The sequence below is a fragment of the Spinacia oleracea genome, chromosome 4, assembly GCF_020520425.1.
Source record: "Spinacia oleracea cultivar Varoflay chromosome 4, BTI_SOV_V1, whole genome shotgun sequence".
In the NCBI taxonomy this organism is placed as follows: domain Eukaryota; kingdom Viridiplantae; phylum Streptophyta; class Magnoliopsida; order Caryophyllales; family Amaranthaceae; genus Spinacia; species Spinacia oleracea.
In genome coordinates this window covers 93,664,902-93,682,268 of record NC_079490.1, presented here as the reverse complement: position 1 = coordinate 93,682,268, position 17,367 = coordinate 93,664,902, and the positions used below count along the sequence as shown (strand labels likewise).

Sequence of the window (17,367 nt, the reverse complement as noted above, 5' to 3'; positions counted from 1 at the left end):
TTTTATAATAAAGATTTTGCGAGAAACCACCTTTTAAAAAACAATTGCGAGAAGAAACCCGATTTATAAATATTTTTGCGAGAGACCACCTTTAGCCGGATTCCGATAGTTGACCCATTTTTCCGGCGTTAGACATGCACGTGACTTACGTACCTTCAATTGTAGTTTAGTGCAAGAATAGTTTTGAGCTTTGCTGATTAAATTGAAGCCCAGCAACTTCAATGGAAGAAAAAGAATGGCGCAGTTAGAGTTAGAGAGGTGAGAGAAAAAGAATCGAGTGAAATTGAGGGGGAAATAATAAAAAAACTATATAATTTTTCTATTTTAACATGTCACGTGCAGGTCACGTGCAGGTCTAACGCCGGAAAAATGGGTCAACTACCGGAATCCGGCTAAAGGTGGTCTCTCGCAAAAATATTTATAAATCAGGTTTCTTCTCGCAATTTTTTTAAAAAGGTGGTTTCTCGCAAAAGATTTATTATAAAAGGTGGTTTCTAACAAATTTGCCAATTTAGAATAACACTTGAAGAATTACACCTAAATGCAGAATAAAGAAGACCAATATCAAGGGGAGAAATATTTCCATCAGGTAATTAAGTGAACAATATTTGTTCTTTGACCTGCCATCACTAATCATCAACTCTGCTCAATATTCCCATAAGTGTATTTCTATTTTTACACAAGCACGTGTCTCTAACCTCCTAATCATCTTTGAATTCAAAAACTGAAATCTTAGTAAATATAGTGAATACTACATTTATAAGTTTAGAGAGAGCACAAGAAACAAATAGGTGAAGAAAGACATGAAACAAAACAAGTACAAAGCAAAGCACCAAGTATCTTTAGAAAGTCTCGACTATCACAAGAGAGTAGATGAAGCTTGCACATCATAGCAACTCAAAACACATCAACAAGCATTTTACCTTATTACTCTATATTAAACAAGACGCATGCACATTGCATAAATGAACTTGTACATAACAGCAATGTAGTCTTAGGTGAAGCAAATTGATTCAGCCTATTCATACATATACAATTTTCAAATCTCTCCTTGAATTTGGAAATTTCATCTTGTGGTAATCAATAAGCTGCATAGCATATGTCCAATAATCTGCGAGCTAAGGTCCGCATTACTTTCACGCCTTATCTTTCAAACTTTCCAATTCTCTATCTTATTTATTACAACATCTTGAAAAAAGCTATTATGATCAACGGTGTGAATGCTATTATATTTTTCCATACATGGAACATATCAACTTGCAAATATCAAATCTAAGATCAGTTATCCCTTGGAAATAATTAATGTAACAATACAACATAGAATGCATTAGTAAACGAGAAATATGAAATGAAGGTGGTTATACATGATCTAAAAAAGCCACATCTTAATGCAAAGAGAGGTTTCCATGTACCCGCATACACTACACGTAATCAAAATTCCTTAAATTTTGTAGAACCCTTCAATCTCTAATCATGGGCCACAAGGTTACTCAAACCTCTGAAACGAAAACACAAAACACAGATGATACTCCACACATGGAAAGAAATAATATATAAAATCAGCCTCCGACGAACCACAATAAGACAACTTAATCCCCAAACATGAAACTACATTCGCAATCAATGACACAAAATTTAGCACAAACATGCCCCATTGTTCTGGATTAAAGGTAGGGGAGCGAGAAAGAGCCATTGGGAAAGAAAGACCTTCATTAATGTGAGACCATCCCCTAAAAGTATGATGGATTTACTTCCCAATAGAAGGGCTTCTATAACACAAGTTCCAAATCAGGCATGACCTTGAGGGGTGATTTGAGGGGCTACCACCCTCGTCCCGGTAAGGGAAGGGACCCCATATCCTCAACGTAATACTACATATTGGTTTAGATAGAAAAATCTATAAGTAACTTCAAAATAAATTCTTGCTCCATTGATTTAAGCGAGATTAAGTTGTACAATTTGCCTGTTTTCGAATCCTGACCCATTAGTTACTTGTGTACTTTGTTTTGATGAGTGAACATACCGTTTTGGTCTAATTAGGTTAGATGAGTTATTTCGATTACTTTTTTCCACTATTTTCTTATATTCATTTATCTTTCGTTTAATTTTTTATGGTGAAAATCTTTAGTTACGTTTTTTTAATCTTTGTTCTTAAGAGTTTGTTAGTAGTACATTATGCTGTTCTTACTTGAATTATAACCTTTGCTTCTTTTTCTTTTTTTTTGATATGTAGAAAAAAAAGTTCTTGTAAATTTTAGGTGGTTTTTGTGGTGGGATCTTTTGTGGTGATGACGTGTCACGCGTTCCTCGGAGGTATCAAGTATGCGCTGGCACGATCTTCCTGTAACCTGCAAAACAAGAATATTCCCGTAGGAATATTTTCTCCGATGCCTAAGTAAGTATTGGCTAGAGAGAGAAATAAATTGTAGAGAGAAGGCAGAGCAAAGGTAGTTTTAGGTAGGTGGGAATGTATTGAATGTCCCCTTTTACCTAGGGATTTGCACTATTTATAGTGCTAGGGTTTCTTGGATTTGATCCCTAAACCCTGGCTGCATGATTAGATGCTTTCTGAGATTGGGACATGTGTCCAATTAGTAGGAGGTCGGATTAAACCTATTGGCCCTTTTGCATTTTGGGATTTTAGACATGATTGATTAGGGATCTTACCAAGCAAAGAGGCCTCATGGGCTTAAGTGATGGGCCTTGGATCTGGGTGCGAGCATAGGCTCTGTACGGATTTGAGGTATGTGTGTTGGAGGGCCTCTAGGCCTCCTCTTTGGGCTATCATAGTGAATCCATGTGGCACTCTTCAATTTAGGCCACATCATTTGCCCCTCAAGGAGGGTGCCCCTCGCCCAGGTGGGGTAGTCTTCTTGACCTGGTGGAGTGCCACGTGTGGTTGCTTTTTAGAGCCTGGTTTCTTCTTTGAAAACCTCCAAAAATCATTTATTTTCCTTTTGTTATTTCAGAGAGATTTTTAGAGAGAGAAAGCAATTTCACTTCGAAGATCTTCTTGCGCTTGCATTGGGTGTTCTTGGATCCTAGTTCGTTGTTCTTGGAGCTTGGACGATTTTGCCTGATAGTTTCAGCAGTTTGATCACTTATTGGTAAGCTTTCTTGTTAGTTTTCTATTTCTTCAGTTTTGCATGTATTTGAAGTTTTTCTTTTGATGCTCCTATTTCTTGGGGAGACGTCCTGTCAGTCGCCGCTTCTCTTGTATCTGGATGGCGTACCCGCTCTTTGCTGTTTCCTCTTTTCTTAAGTCGGACGTCCTGTTCCTTATGTAGGGCGGCATGGCACGTATTAAACAAACGACCAATGTGGGTGCATGGGCAGCACCACAAGAGAGGGACAACAGGGTTCCTTTTTCGAACCCGTCCCATGGAAATAGGGGAGGAGTCAGTTCCTCACATCATTCAGGAGACAGGGGCTCCAAGGCGGCCCGTTCCTCAAGGAGGAGAAAGAGTGTGGCTTGCCGTCCTCGTATCCCACGTGAGGATTTCAAAGATGACTCTTTCAGTTCTTCGGACGAGGAATTCGCTAAAAATCTTCCTCCCATGGTTCGCGGGAAAGAGGACGTGGACTTGTTTCCTTCTAACATCCTCCCAAGCAGGAAATGGATGGGGTACCTAAAGGAGCAAGGACGTGACTTTGAGCGTTTCTTGCTCTTGCCTCGTGGTTTTAGTTTTAGGTGTCCTCGTCCTCATAGTACTGTAGACCGTCTTTCTTTGGGAGAAGTTGCTGTCTATACGGCCGCCTTCCGGTTGGGCCTTAGGTTTCCCTTGCATCCTTTTGTAATGGACGTTTTGGAGGGTTTTGACATTAGCCTGGCCCAGCCGACCCCTAATTCTTGGGCGAATGTTTTTGGCCGTTGAGTGACGTCACCCCTTCTTTTTCTTCTTTTGTTAGACTTGTAGATTGTTGGAAATTCTCATTGGGAAACTCAAAGGTAAAAGAGAGTGAAAATAAAAGAGTCCCACATGGAAAAAACTCTTCATATTCTCCTTGTTTATTAATTGGGGAATGGGTGTAACTCTTGTTTAAGAAAGTGTGAGAGTGGTATGGGTGGACACATCACACACACGCGCGCGCACAGGGCCGGGCGTGGGCCATGGGCCTTGGTACTTGGGCTCTTGGGAATGCGGTTCGCGGGCGCGGGGTGGGTTTTGTGGGTCAACCCTATTCTTTTTGGTAACTGGACCATTTTGGTTAAGTCATTATTACGGGAATCTGTATTGATTACGTAACCATCGGATTAATTACCATTAATTGCGTCAGTTACAACATTGATTATTTCTGACCATTTTTGGCTGTTGCAATCCTCATTGATTTCAGCCGTTTCTGTCTGTTGCCTTGCTTTGATTCTGATTACTTAAATCAGAATTTCGGATTCCAAAACACACAAAAAAATATCATTCAAACACTATTCCCAAAAAGCCGAAAACACATTCTTTCCCTAACAAAAATCTTGCTTTCGATTTTGGGCATACATTCTGACTCCATCCGGCTTTGTGAGTGCACACAACGTCAGAGTTGCGCTAATCCTGGAGGGCGACCGCAATCTGTTCTACTGCACCAGGAGGTAGCGCGGAATCGTCTTTTAGGACAGTGGGTGTCCACGACGCAACAATTGTTCTTCGTTCAGTTCATCGAATAAGATAAGTATGTTCTAATTTTGGTTTAATCGCAACAATCTAAAAGACGATTTATGGCTTTGACTTCAAAATTCATGATTCCTGATATGTCTAAGTTAGAACCTCTTGATGGCAAGAATTATAAACGTTGGGCTGTTAGGATGCGATTCTATTTAGAACAAATTGAGATTTCTTATGTGCTTGATGATGTTGTCAAACCTGATGATGAAACTGAATTGCATGCCTTTGAGTTGAAATTTGCTAAAGATGCTAGGACATGTAAGGGCATGTTGCTGCATCATATGTCGGATGCATTGCTTGATATCTATATGGGGTTTGGTCATGCTAGGGATGTTTGGGATGCATTAGAAAAGAATTATGGAACTGATGATGCTGGTACTAAGCGTTATTGTGTCAGTAAGTGGTTAGGTTTTCAAGTTCAAGATGATAAACCAATTATTGATCAGATTCATGCTTGTGAGAATATTTGCATTGCTATGGCTGCCGAGGGTTTAGGTATTTGTGATATTACTCTTGCTATAGTTTTAATTGAGAAACTCCCACCCTCTTGGAAAGATTTTCGTAATCAGTTAATGCATAAGAAAAAGGACCTTACCTTAGAGGAGCTTGTAGGTCACCTGAAAATTGAGGAGGAAAATCGTATTAAGGATAAGGGTCAATCTGTGTTTTCCGGTTCCTCTAAGGCTAACCTTGTAGAACCTAAGCCTAATGCATATTTTGAAAAGTTTAAGGGAAAGGGAAATCCTTTAAAGCCTCAAGGGAAACCATTGAAGTATAAGTTCAAGGGGAAATGTTTTGAATGTGGGAAAACTGGTCACAAGTCTGTGGATTGCAGATCCAAGAAGAAGCCGGATCAGAACCAAGCCAACCTTGCTGAAGCTAATGAAGTTTTTGATCCTAACCATTTTATTGCTGTTGTTTCAGAAGCTAACTTGACAGGTAATGTTGCTGAATGGATCGTTGATACTGGAGCAACGAGACACATCTGCACCAACAAAGACATGTTCACTACCTACGAAAAAATTGATGGTGAAAATGTCTTCATGGGTAATTCAGCTTCTGCAACTGTTCAAGGCAAAGGGAAGATAGTTCTCATTCTTACCTCTGGAAAACTTATTACTCTTACCAATGTGTTGCATGTTCCAGAAATGCGCAGGAACTTGATTTCTGGTAGCTTGCTAATGAAGGATGGATTGAAGCTTTCATTTGATTCTGATGGGCTTTTTATTACTCACAATGGGGAATTTGTGGGAAAGGGTTTCTGTAATGGGGGTTTATTTACTCTTGATGTCAAACTTGAAATTATGAATAAGAATGCTAGTACTTCTTCTGTTCATATTGATGAGTCTATTGATTTATGGCATGCAAGGTTGGGTCATCTCAACATTGGTTCAATTAAAAAGCTTAAACAACTTAACTTGATTCCCAGTTTTTCTAAAACTGATTTTGCAAAATGTGAAGTATGTGTTGAGGCCAAGTTTGCAAAGAAGCCATTTAAATCAATAGATAGACAAACTGAAGTACTAGAGCTTGTTCATAGTGACTTGGGGGATTTTAAAAATTATGAGAGCAGGGGTGGTAAAAGGTATTATATTACTTTTGTTGATGACTGCTCAAGATTTACCATGTTTATCTTCTCAGGTCAAAAGATGAGGCTGAGGAAATGTTCCTCAAATACAAGGCCGAAGTGGAGAACCAACTTGATAGGAAGATCAAGAGACTTAGGAGTGATAGGGGTGGTGAGTATGACCCTAACACTCTTAAGGCATTTTGTGAGCAGAATGGGATTATTCATGAGACAACGGCTCCCTACACACCCGAGCAGAACGGGATTGCTGAAAGGAAGAACAGAACATTGAAGAACATGATGAATTCTATGCTTATTAGTTCTGGGTTTTCTGATAACATGTGGGGGGAAGCTATATTATCTGCTTGTCATATTTTGTACAGGGTACCTCGCAAGAAGCTAGACAAGACTCCATATGAAATATGGAAGGGTCGTGCACCTAACCTAAGTTACTTGAAAATGTGGGGGTGTCTAGCAAAGGTGGCTATACCCAGCTTCAAAAGGGACAAGATTGGTCCTAAAACTGTTGATTGTATTTTTATTGGTTATGCTTACCAAAGTGCTGCATATCGTTTTCTTGTTAAGGGTGCTAACAATTCTTATGCAGGTGGTAACATTAATGAGGCAAGAGATGCCGAGTTTTTTGAAATTGTATTTCCTTTGAAAATATCTTGTATCAATGATGTGCCTTCTTCTAGCACTTCTTCTAGTATGCCTGTTGCTGCTCCTCCCACCTCTAATGTGAATTCTGAATTGGAGCCAAGGAGGAGCAAGAGGGCAAGAAAGGAAACCAGTTATGGTGATGATTTCATTACTGCTTTCTTAACTGAACCTTACTTGATTGATGATGACTTTGTTTATGTCTTTATTTTGGAAGATGATCCTAGGACCTATGAAGAGGCTATGAAATCTGTTGATGCAGTGTTTTGGAAAGAGGCAATAGATAGTGAACTTCAGTCAATCCTAAGTAACAATACTTGGGAGTTGGTTGATTTGCCTAGGGGTTGCAAGCCCATTACTTGTAAATGGATCTTTAGGGAAAAATTGAAATCCACTGGATCCATTGACAAGTATAAGGCTAGAATTGTGGTAAGGGGGTTCACCCAAAGGCATGGTGTTGATTATTTTGGTACCTACTCTCCTGTCACTAATATTGATACTATTAGAACTTTGATTGCTCTTGCTTGCATTCATGATCTTGTTGTGCATCAAATGGATGTTAAAACTGCATTCTTAAATGGTGATTTGGATGAGGAAATTTACATGGTTCAACCAGAAGGGTTTGTTGTTCCTGGTCAAGAGAATAAGGTTTGTAAATTAGTCAAGTCGTTGTATGGGCTTAAGCAAGCTCCAAAGCAGTGGCATGACAAATTTGACAAGACTATGACAGGTAATGGGTTCTATGTAAATGAAGGTGATTCTTGTGTTTACTCTAAGCATGATTCTGATGGTTGTGTGATTATTTGTCTTTATGTGGATGATATGTTAATTTTTGGGACTAACTTGGATCGAGTAAATGAGACAAAAAGTTTTCTAAGTTCTAAATTTGAAATGAAAGATATGGGTGAGGCAGATGTGATTTTAGGAGTGAAAATCAAGAGAACTCCAAATAGAATTTGTCTTAGCCAAGCTCACTATGTTGAAAAATTACTTAAAAGGTTTAACTCTTTTGACGTCGATCCAGTTAGGACTCCCTATGATCCAAGCATCCACTTAAAGAAAAATAATGGTGATCCTGTTAGTCAATCTGAATATGCTAAGATTATTGGCAGTGTCATGTTTCTAATGAACTACACTAGACCTGACATCGCTTATTCTGTGAGTAGATTGAGCAGGTACACTCATAACCCAAGTCATGAACATTGGGATGCTTTGAAGAGATTGCTTAGGTACCTTAAGGGTACCATGGATTGGAGTTTGCACTACTCCAAGTTTCCAGGAGTTTTGGAAGGCTATTGTGATGCCAACTGGGTTTCTGGCAATGATGAAATTAACTCTACCAGTGGTTATGTTTTCACCCTAGGGGGTGGAGCTGTGTCTTGGAAATCTTGTAAACAATCTTGTACTGCTATGTCTAATATGGAATCTGAGTTTATTGCTCTTGAATTGGCAGGTTGATGAGGCAGAATGGTTGAGAAATGTGCTTGCAGATATTCCGTTGTGGGGGAAGCCAACTCCTTCAGTTGCACTTCATTGTGATTCGCAAGCGGCTATTGCTGTGGCAAACAACCATGCATACAATGGGAAGAAAAGGCACATTCGTTTGAGGCATAAGGCCGCCAAAGAATTGCTGTCAAGTGGGGTGATATCACTAGACTATGTAAAGTCTGAAATGAACATTGCGGATCCGTTAACTAAAGGCATGTGTAGAAAACTAGTTTTGGAAACATCGGAAGGGAAGGGCCTGAAGCCCATTTGAATGAATTGTAAAATAATGAACTCCTACTCACAGAGTTCAAAGGACGACATTATGTTATAATTCGGAAGCACAAAATTTTATTCTTTGTCCATCCCTTAGATGTTATAATGTGCTTGCTACAATCGGAAAGAGGTTGAGCATACGGCTCTTAATGAACCCATACCATATGTTTGGTAGTGTGAATTTAGCACACTTGATGGGATTCACCTACGTAGGTGTGGAAGTGTGGCCGCTTCCTATGAGAATTGCGATGTGGGCTATTCTCTAGAGCACCTATGAGCATATCCAGGTCGGACGTATGGCCAGTATAAGGCGTCACTTTATTCGCGGAGTCAGAATGTCATACATATTCAGTTGCGTGCTTTAAGTGACGAGTTTATAACTCCCTATCAAGTTCAATACGAAAGTCACTTGGTAGGAAAGAGATCATAGCCTAAATGTCACTAAGTGTTAATTCAAGTCGAAAGACATTGGCACCTATTCAATTGTTTTGTTTTGCCCAAAACCAATATCCTTCTCTTTTTCCTTTCTTTTCCGCATATTCGAACCTGTGGGGGATTGTTGGAAATTCTCATTAAGAAACTCAAAGGTAAAAGAGAGTGAAAATAAAAGAGTCCCACATGGAAAAAACTCTTCAGATTCTCCTTGTTTATTAATTGGGGAATGGGTGTAACCCTTGTTTAAGAAAGTGTGAGAGTGGTATGGGTGGACACATCACACACACGCGCGCGCGCGCCGGGCGTGGGCCGTGGGCCATGGTCCTTGGGCCTTGGGCCTTGGGCCTTGGTACTTGGGACTTGGGACTTGGGACTTGGGACTTGGGACTTGGGACTTGGAAATGCGGTTCGCGGGCGTGGGGTGGGTTTTGTGGGTCAACCCTATTCTTTTTGGTAACTGGACCGTTTTGGTTAAGTCATTGTTACGGGAATCTGTATTGATTACGTAACCGTTGGATTAAATATCATTAATTGTGTTAGTTACAACATTGATTATTTCTGACCGTTTTTGGCTGTTGCAATCCTCATTGATTTCAGCTGTTTCTGTCTATTGCCTTGCTTTGATTCTGATTACTTAAATCAGAATTTCGGATTCCAAAACACACAAAAAATATCATTCAAACACTACTCCCAAAAAGCCGAAAACACATTCTTTCTCTAACAAAAATCTTGCTTTCGGTTTTGGGCATAGATTCTGACTCCATCCGGCTTTGTGAGTGCACACAACGTCGGGGTTGCGCTAATCCTGGAGGGCGACCGCATTCTGTTCTACTGCACCGGGAGGTAGCGCGGAATCGTCTTTTAGGACAGTGGGTGTCCACGACGCAAAAATTGTTCTTCGTTCAGTTCATCGAATCAGATAAGTATGTTCTAATTTTGGTTTAATCGCAACATAGATATCGCTCCTTCTTCTCGTTCTCCCCAGGGGTGGTTTACCCTGTATAGTCGGCGGGGTTATAAGGCGGTGGTGGGTAAATCTTCTAGCTGGGTATGGTGGAGGACCAAGTGGTTTATTATCCGAATGGAGGACCTTCCCCTCTCAGAGCGTCTTTCTCGGTGGAGTTACCGGCCTTGCTTCTTGTCTAAAACTGACGCCTATCCTCGCCTTCTTTCAAAGGAATGGAGGCTCATAAATCCTTTATTTCAGGCCGAGAGGTATCGGCTGTCTGCAAAGAATCACGCGTGGGTGCCTAATAATTGGCTTCCCCACGTGGGACAGTTCACCAACATGGTCTTTCTTGCGGCCGTTGGTCTCTTCCCTTATTTACATAGCGGTAGTATTGCGTTTGTTTTTCACTAATAACCTTGTTTTGCTTGTTCTTCACTAATCCCCTTGGCTTGTGTAGATTATGCTATGAGTCGTCTGTCCCAAGAAGACAAGGGATTAGTGGACGTGCGTACCTGGTTGTCCCAGGTGTACACAGACGACATCTTCAAAGCCGTGGAGGCCAAGAAGAAAGAATCTTCGAAGAAGTCGGATGAGGCAGCTACTGGTGACCCTCCCAAGGTACGTTTTAATCAGTTGGATGCGTTTCTTGAGTTTTTAAAATCTATTCCGGCTTTTCACCTTTTTCATTTGCAGGGGCCTACTTCATCGGTTACGGGGAAGCGTTCTGCCCCTTCGTCAGTGGCCCCTAAACCCAAGCGACCCTTATTCAAAACGTTGAGCAGTACTGATGCTGCGGTGAAGCTGTCATCCATGAAACCGCCAGTCGTTCTGGCTGGGGGAGAGGGAATTTTGTTCCACAAACGGCAGACCTTCCTCCTGAACCAAAGGAGGCGTCTCCCCATACAGGAGGCGAGGGTGGTTCAGCGGCCAAGGCGGCCGCTACTAGGACAGCTACTGGTGAGGCTGATGCATCTGGTGCTGCTGCAGATGTTGGCCGTGCTGCTGCTTCCTCGTCTAGAGAGAGGAAGAGCAGGGAGTTCAGAGACCCTTCTCCTGCTGGGGATGCGTCGATGCCTCCGCCTGCTTCGTCAACTGGTAAGTTTATTAATACATAGGACGTCTTGACAGTTCAGTGGTTTAGTAGTTTGATTGATGTATGGATGTTGGCTCAGGTGATATGTTTGAGCGGATGAGGCGTGCCAAGGTGGCGCATATTCCCCCATCTGGCGGGTTCAGCTCCGAGGAAAAGGACATGATCCTTTCTACCGTCTATGATGCTATTCCCAAGGAGTATGTGAACTCTCTGCCTGGAATTGACCAGGGGTACTTTGAAGCCATGCAGTCTCTCGTACTTGACGTGAGTATTTTATTAAGTTTGGTTTTACACTCTCTTTAATTCTTCTCCTAATGTTTTGCAGTGAATTAAACCTGTTTTGGTTCATGGCAGCTCTTCATCCGTTGTGCCGAGGTTAGACAGTACCGCTTTGACATGCACCAAGAGATGTTGAACCACAAGGACCAGATTGAGAATCATGAGCAGTACGCTGAGAAAAATGCTAGAATGATCAATGAGGACGCGGATGTCTAGATCAGGTCAGAGACGGCTGCCCTGGGAAAGATTGAGGAGGATGCCCAGAACTATGAGAAGAAGCTGATGGAGCATGAGGAGAGGTTGACTGCTCTTAGGACTGGGTATGCTGCCGTCTCGGACCGAGTCACCAACTTCTCTACCAAGGTGGACGCCCTGGAGAAGAAGCTCAAGGCCACCCAAGATGAGATTGAAACTATTCGTGGGGAAGCCGCTAGTTCCTTCAAGCTTGGGGAGGAGGCCATTCTGGAGAATGCTCGGCGGGCTTGGGATCAGTCGATGGATGGGAAAGACTTTTCCTGGTTTAGACGCCGGATTTCGTACCAGATGGCCGTCTCGGCCGCTCGACGCCTTGGTCTTGATACCCCCGAGGTTTTTAGTGAGGGGGAGGATGAGGACGCGGAGGAAGAGGGGTTAAACTCTCCTGCAGATCAAGACGTCCAGAACGGAAGCTCGACGGCCCTCATCCGTAGACTGCTGTATTTTAGTGCTGGTTTCCGTGGCGCCGTAGGCGATTGTAATAACATTGATGCCTCTAGGAATTATTTTATTTGGGTTTGTTGCGCCTTGTGCGTATGTATGAATATTTTGTGCCTTCTGTACACTTATGTTTTTATTCCATCTCAGTTTCATAGTGACTTTTCAGGAACATGCTTTCTTGCCCAATTGTGGACGGTTACCCCAGTGTTTTAGGTGATCAGCCTAATTTGGAGCGCTAATCTAGGCCACTCCTTAGGCCGTCAACCGCTTAGTCTTTTGTAACGCCATCAAAGAAGAGGGCGTCCATCTTGAATGACTATTTTGTTGAGTCTTGTTTGCGTTTTTACGTCTTTATTATTGCTAATTAATCTAGGCCACTGTGAGGGGGTCGAAAAAGCACGAGGCTAATGCGTGACCTAGTCCCTCGTGGGCGTGACATCGTCAGATCAAGTGTAATTGTATTTCCTGTGAGTTTACACCCAATCGACTAGTAATGTAGGAGTCGCCATTCAGTTTTTAACGACAATGAGAAAAACTGACAAAACCCGGTTATCGTGACATAAAGGGAGTGCAATTATGTTCGACCACGACGGCCATAGGTTCCCTTGTAATCCCTGGTGTGGGGATCGCTCAACGTACACCCGCAGGGAAGAGATTGAGAGTTCGGGGGACTGTAGCTACCGAGAGGAGTGCTCATCGATAATACTCCAGAGGCAGGTTATCCTTACTAGCTCAGCATAAATAATTGAAGGGACATGCGTTAAACTATTAAACTATTCTGAAATGATTTTAGCAATATGCAACACATAATACTAAATCGATCATGATTATCTTGTTTAGATTGATTTAAGGTACCTAGCATGATAATTCAATTGTCCAAGGTATTATCTTATTAGGCGTGATAGATCAATCAAGTTAATAGTTTGACAATTTTATAAAAGGGTGATGAAAGCGATTAAATCATACGAGGGACACATTACAACGCACCCTTGAGAGGTGCGTTGTGGTTCTCAGAAAACTAACCACTTGGATTTGCTATTTCTCCTTTTATTTAACGAATCTCGGGTTTCTAATCAATGTTCCAGTATTTAGGCTTAATTCATCAAGCTACAAGGGGCAGGATGCGCTCTGTTCGACTTTTGGGTCGATTGCGACAGAACGCTGGATCAATTTCTCAGCGTGAGGCTTAGGCTTAAGGCTAGAGTCAATACTCAGGTTTTGGAATTGTGTTCCTTTTCACGTCGATTTTAGGCTGTATTTATAGGAAAAGGGTGTGTGGAAAGATAGATTTTAAGATACGAATCCAAAAAGAATCCGGAGATAAAACGACCCCAGGCATTTTCAGTGCCTAGGGCTGGGCGCCGAAGATTTCAGCACCCAGATCCAGGCGTTGAAAATGGGATCTGGGCCGAGTTCTTTGTCAGATTTGGACTCTTAGAATACGGAGCTTTTGAGATTTATCCGAGTCTTTTAGTGCGTATTAACTTATGACGGAATGCGTCTGGGCCCGTTACGAACTCTAGGTTCGTTAGGAATTTAATTAATACGTAACTCTTATTTTCGAATTATTCCAGGAATGCAAATTCTATCTCTTTTAGGATTTATGTTGGAGTGCAACACCTAATTCTGACAGGTTTCTATCCACTACAAGAAAACTGACATTTAGTGACGGAAAAATCAGTCGCTAAACATTAAAATTCAGTCGCAAAACGTCTTTAGCGACGGATTTGTGACTGATTTGATCCGTCGCTAAAGACCTGGTCGCAAAATTTTAACTGTCTCAGTTTTGCAACCGACAATATTATCAGTCACCAAATGGTAACCACTAAATCTGTGCTTTTTTGATGACTGATTAGTAATCATCGCTATTTTGTTACCGGATTTTCTAGTTACTATGTAGCAACTGACATTTTATTAGTACCTAATTGGTGATGGTTATTTCGTGACAATATAGTGACCGTATTACGCAGTCACAAATTAACGACCACCAATTTCGCGGCAATTTAGTGACCGTATCACGTGGTCACAAATTAACAACCAACGATCTCGTGACAATTTAGTAACTGTATCATATAGTGACAAATTAACAACAAACGTTTAAGCAGTCGCTAAATTGGTACTAATTGGTACTGGCTAATTCCGTCGTAGTTTAGTGACTAAGTGATTTTAGTCGCTAAATTGGTACTAAATGTATTAGTTTCTATGTGGCAACTAAAAAAGTCGGTTGCAAATTAGCCACCTTCTTAATTTATTGGTGACGAAGAATTTTTAAGATAATAATATTTGCAATATATATTACTCTATATAACCCAATGAGTTCTATTTTTTGTTGTAAAAAAATCATTGTATTAAACTCAAAGAAAATGGCGTTTGTACAAGTGAAAACAAACAAACACCTAGCGAACAACACTTTGAAAGCCATAAAGGTGATACAACTCTTAGCAAAGTTAACCATAGTCAACTATGGTAAAAAAAAATGCCTGAGCTCAAACAGAACAGATAAGGTCTTCAACTAAGGTCTTCAACAGCTACTATGAATTCCCTACTTCTCTGCAGCTTTAATTTGGCTTACGACGTCTATGGAGTTGCATCCCGGCTCCTGGCTAACCGAGTAAATTAAAAGCTGTTAGCATAGAGCTTCACACCATTTTTGAGAAAGAATACGGATTATTGAATTCAGTTATTCCTCACCATTTTTGAGAAATCGACCTAACTCCAGAGCTTTTAGACCAGGGGGCAACAAATAAACTTCCCTCGTCAACCTCCATAAGAGTATAAATGACATTAAGTACCTATAACACCGAAACAATGTCTGAGACTAACAAAAAAAAGTTACAAGACTAAGTATGATAACCAATGCTTTCAATTGCAGCGCGCTTACTTTGAGAGCACATGAGCAATGGCTGCACGCCTGCACCACTCACACCCAAATGACATGCAAAGATAAGAACTGCATCCAGTACAATATTTGCACCATCTGCTGCAACTGTAAAACAAAACTCGGAATGGTAAATAGAAGAGAGCCAGAGTACTTATTCAAATCTACTTCATTAATTACATAATATTTCTACTGTCAAGAGTAGCAATTGATGTTTATAACTATAAGACTTTTTACCTGTAGCGTAAAGGGGAGTTGTCGTATCTTTAAAACCTCGAAAAACACCTTGCATTGCTAAAGAAAGAAGCACAGCTGGAGCACCTAAGGATCTTAGTGTTAAGTACTTAAGAGCTGGTTGTAGCATCGGGAAGTCCTGCAGAATAACCAAACACAGAAAGAACTCAGCAGAAAATCATAGTGATCAATGAGGGTTAATTAAGCAACTGTTTATACGTGGGTGAGAAAACATATACTGAACAAGATGATGCTCAAAGAAACTTATTACATGTTTTATACCCATGATTCCTAAAGGCATTTTAGCTCCAAAGAAAAGGAATATGGTTTGACACACACCAAGGAACAATCCAAGAACAAGTGCAGTAGAAGCTGACGGGATATGCCGCTTGTCTCCTCCTACTTTAACCTTCTCAGGACTACTGATTGAGACTTTATTTGTCTTTTGTTGACTTCCATGTAATCTGAAAAATGTCAGAATCATGGAAAGATTATGTTAAAAAAAGTTTGTAGAAGATAAAATGTTAAATATCTGATGTAGCAAGGACCTTCTCTGAGAAGAGAGTCATCTTTCTTAATATTTGTGATAGAACCCTCCTCTAGTTTCCCAAGTACATCATCTTGAGACATCATCTCTTTAGAGTTACCAGTTTCAGCAGATTCTTGCTGATGTTGATTTTCAGCATCTTTGACTTCTGCGTTCATTTTACTCACTGTCTCCTCCTCGGCAACAAAAGAAGTTGTAATGCTAACAAGTGGGTATATAGTAATTTTTGATGCTTGGTTGAATATAGCTATGGAAACTCCAACTGCTGCAAGTTCCACCGCGCCTACACACACAATAAACGAGCCAAACATTTGTATGATTGATCGAAAGGTTTCCGTATAGTTTAAAGTATGATGCATTAGCAATTAATGTTGCAGTAAATAGTTAAAGAGAAAGAGAATACAAGGAAAAGAAAGGTGCGGCATACCAATGTGGCCAATAAAAACGGTGTCAATCAGAGAGGCAACAGGAGCAGCAGCTAAAGCCAAAGCTGCACGGAGTTGAAAGTAACAAAATGAATGGCTTTACAAGATAGTTTGCCAAGGATTGTATAATATAGCTTTACAACAATAAAATGACTGATATAATATTTTATGACTCTACAGCAATAAAATGACTTATACCACATGATATGGCTTTACAGCCCCAAATGAATTACATGTATATCTCAAGTCTCAAGTAGGGGAAACTACCATATTTGCTACCAAGTGTCGGTAATGAATTCATATCAAAATTTTAAAATGTTAAACATAGGCTACTACAAAGAGCCTAAACAAGAGGACATTAAAATTTCAACTTATACCACAACAAATATTCAAACTACGCTTTATCAGACAACAACCAGTTGAAGAACATGAGTGAAGATTATGCAGATCAATGCTTCCAGATCAATGGCTATTACTTGAAAAATCCAGATCAAAACAAAATCCTATATTTCTAACTCACAAACTCACTAACTAACTGATAAAATAGGTAAATTTAAATAAAATCAGATACTAAATTTTTAAGTACAAAGCTCATCAATATATATCACTCAAGAATTGGACCTTGGCTATTTCCATAGTTTCTTTGTGACATGATGATAATTAATCAAGAAAAAACACTCCTTCCGTTGTAACAAATAAAAGAAAATATTGAGATATTAAATCAAAGATATGTTCCATATCTTACCTCTGTATCATCCATGTAAATCGCAGATGACGTGATTGAATTTGACATCTTTTTCTTCCCCCTGTTACAAGCCCAAAAGAATATATGTAAAACACCATCAAACAAGCTAATGAGTCAACACAAAACCAACCAATGGTGATACACACTGATACAACCAAGGTTGTATAGAAGCATACCAGAATGTCAGAACCTGCAGAACATATTAACACCAACTGCAAAACAGAAACCTGCAGAACATCATAACAACAACTGCAAAACAGGAGCACTACCACCAGACCAACTTCAACCTATAAAATGCAACAGAATAGCTGGACAGCAGCTCAAACAAAACAAACAAGGCTGCCTGCTTCTTCAACACGCAATTAATAATTCAATAACTCAAAGTTTCTCAACATGTTCACAACTAAAAGTAACCATATCCAAAACATAAATAAATACCGCAT

At 40.4% G+C, this 17,367-nt stretch overlaps 1 pseudogene; it reads right to left on the bottom strand.

The window, feature by feature from the left end:
* Positions 1-14,775: 14,775 nt before the first annotated feature.
* LOC130471715 (protein DETOXIFICATION 43-like) lies at positions 14,776-17,367 on the bottom strand (annotated as a pseudogene).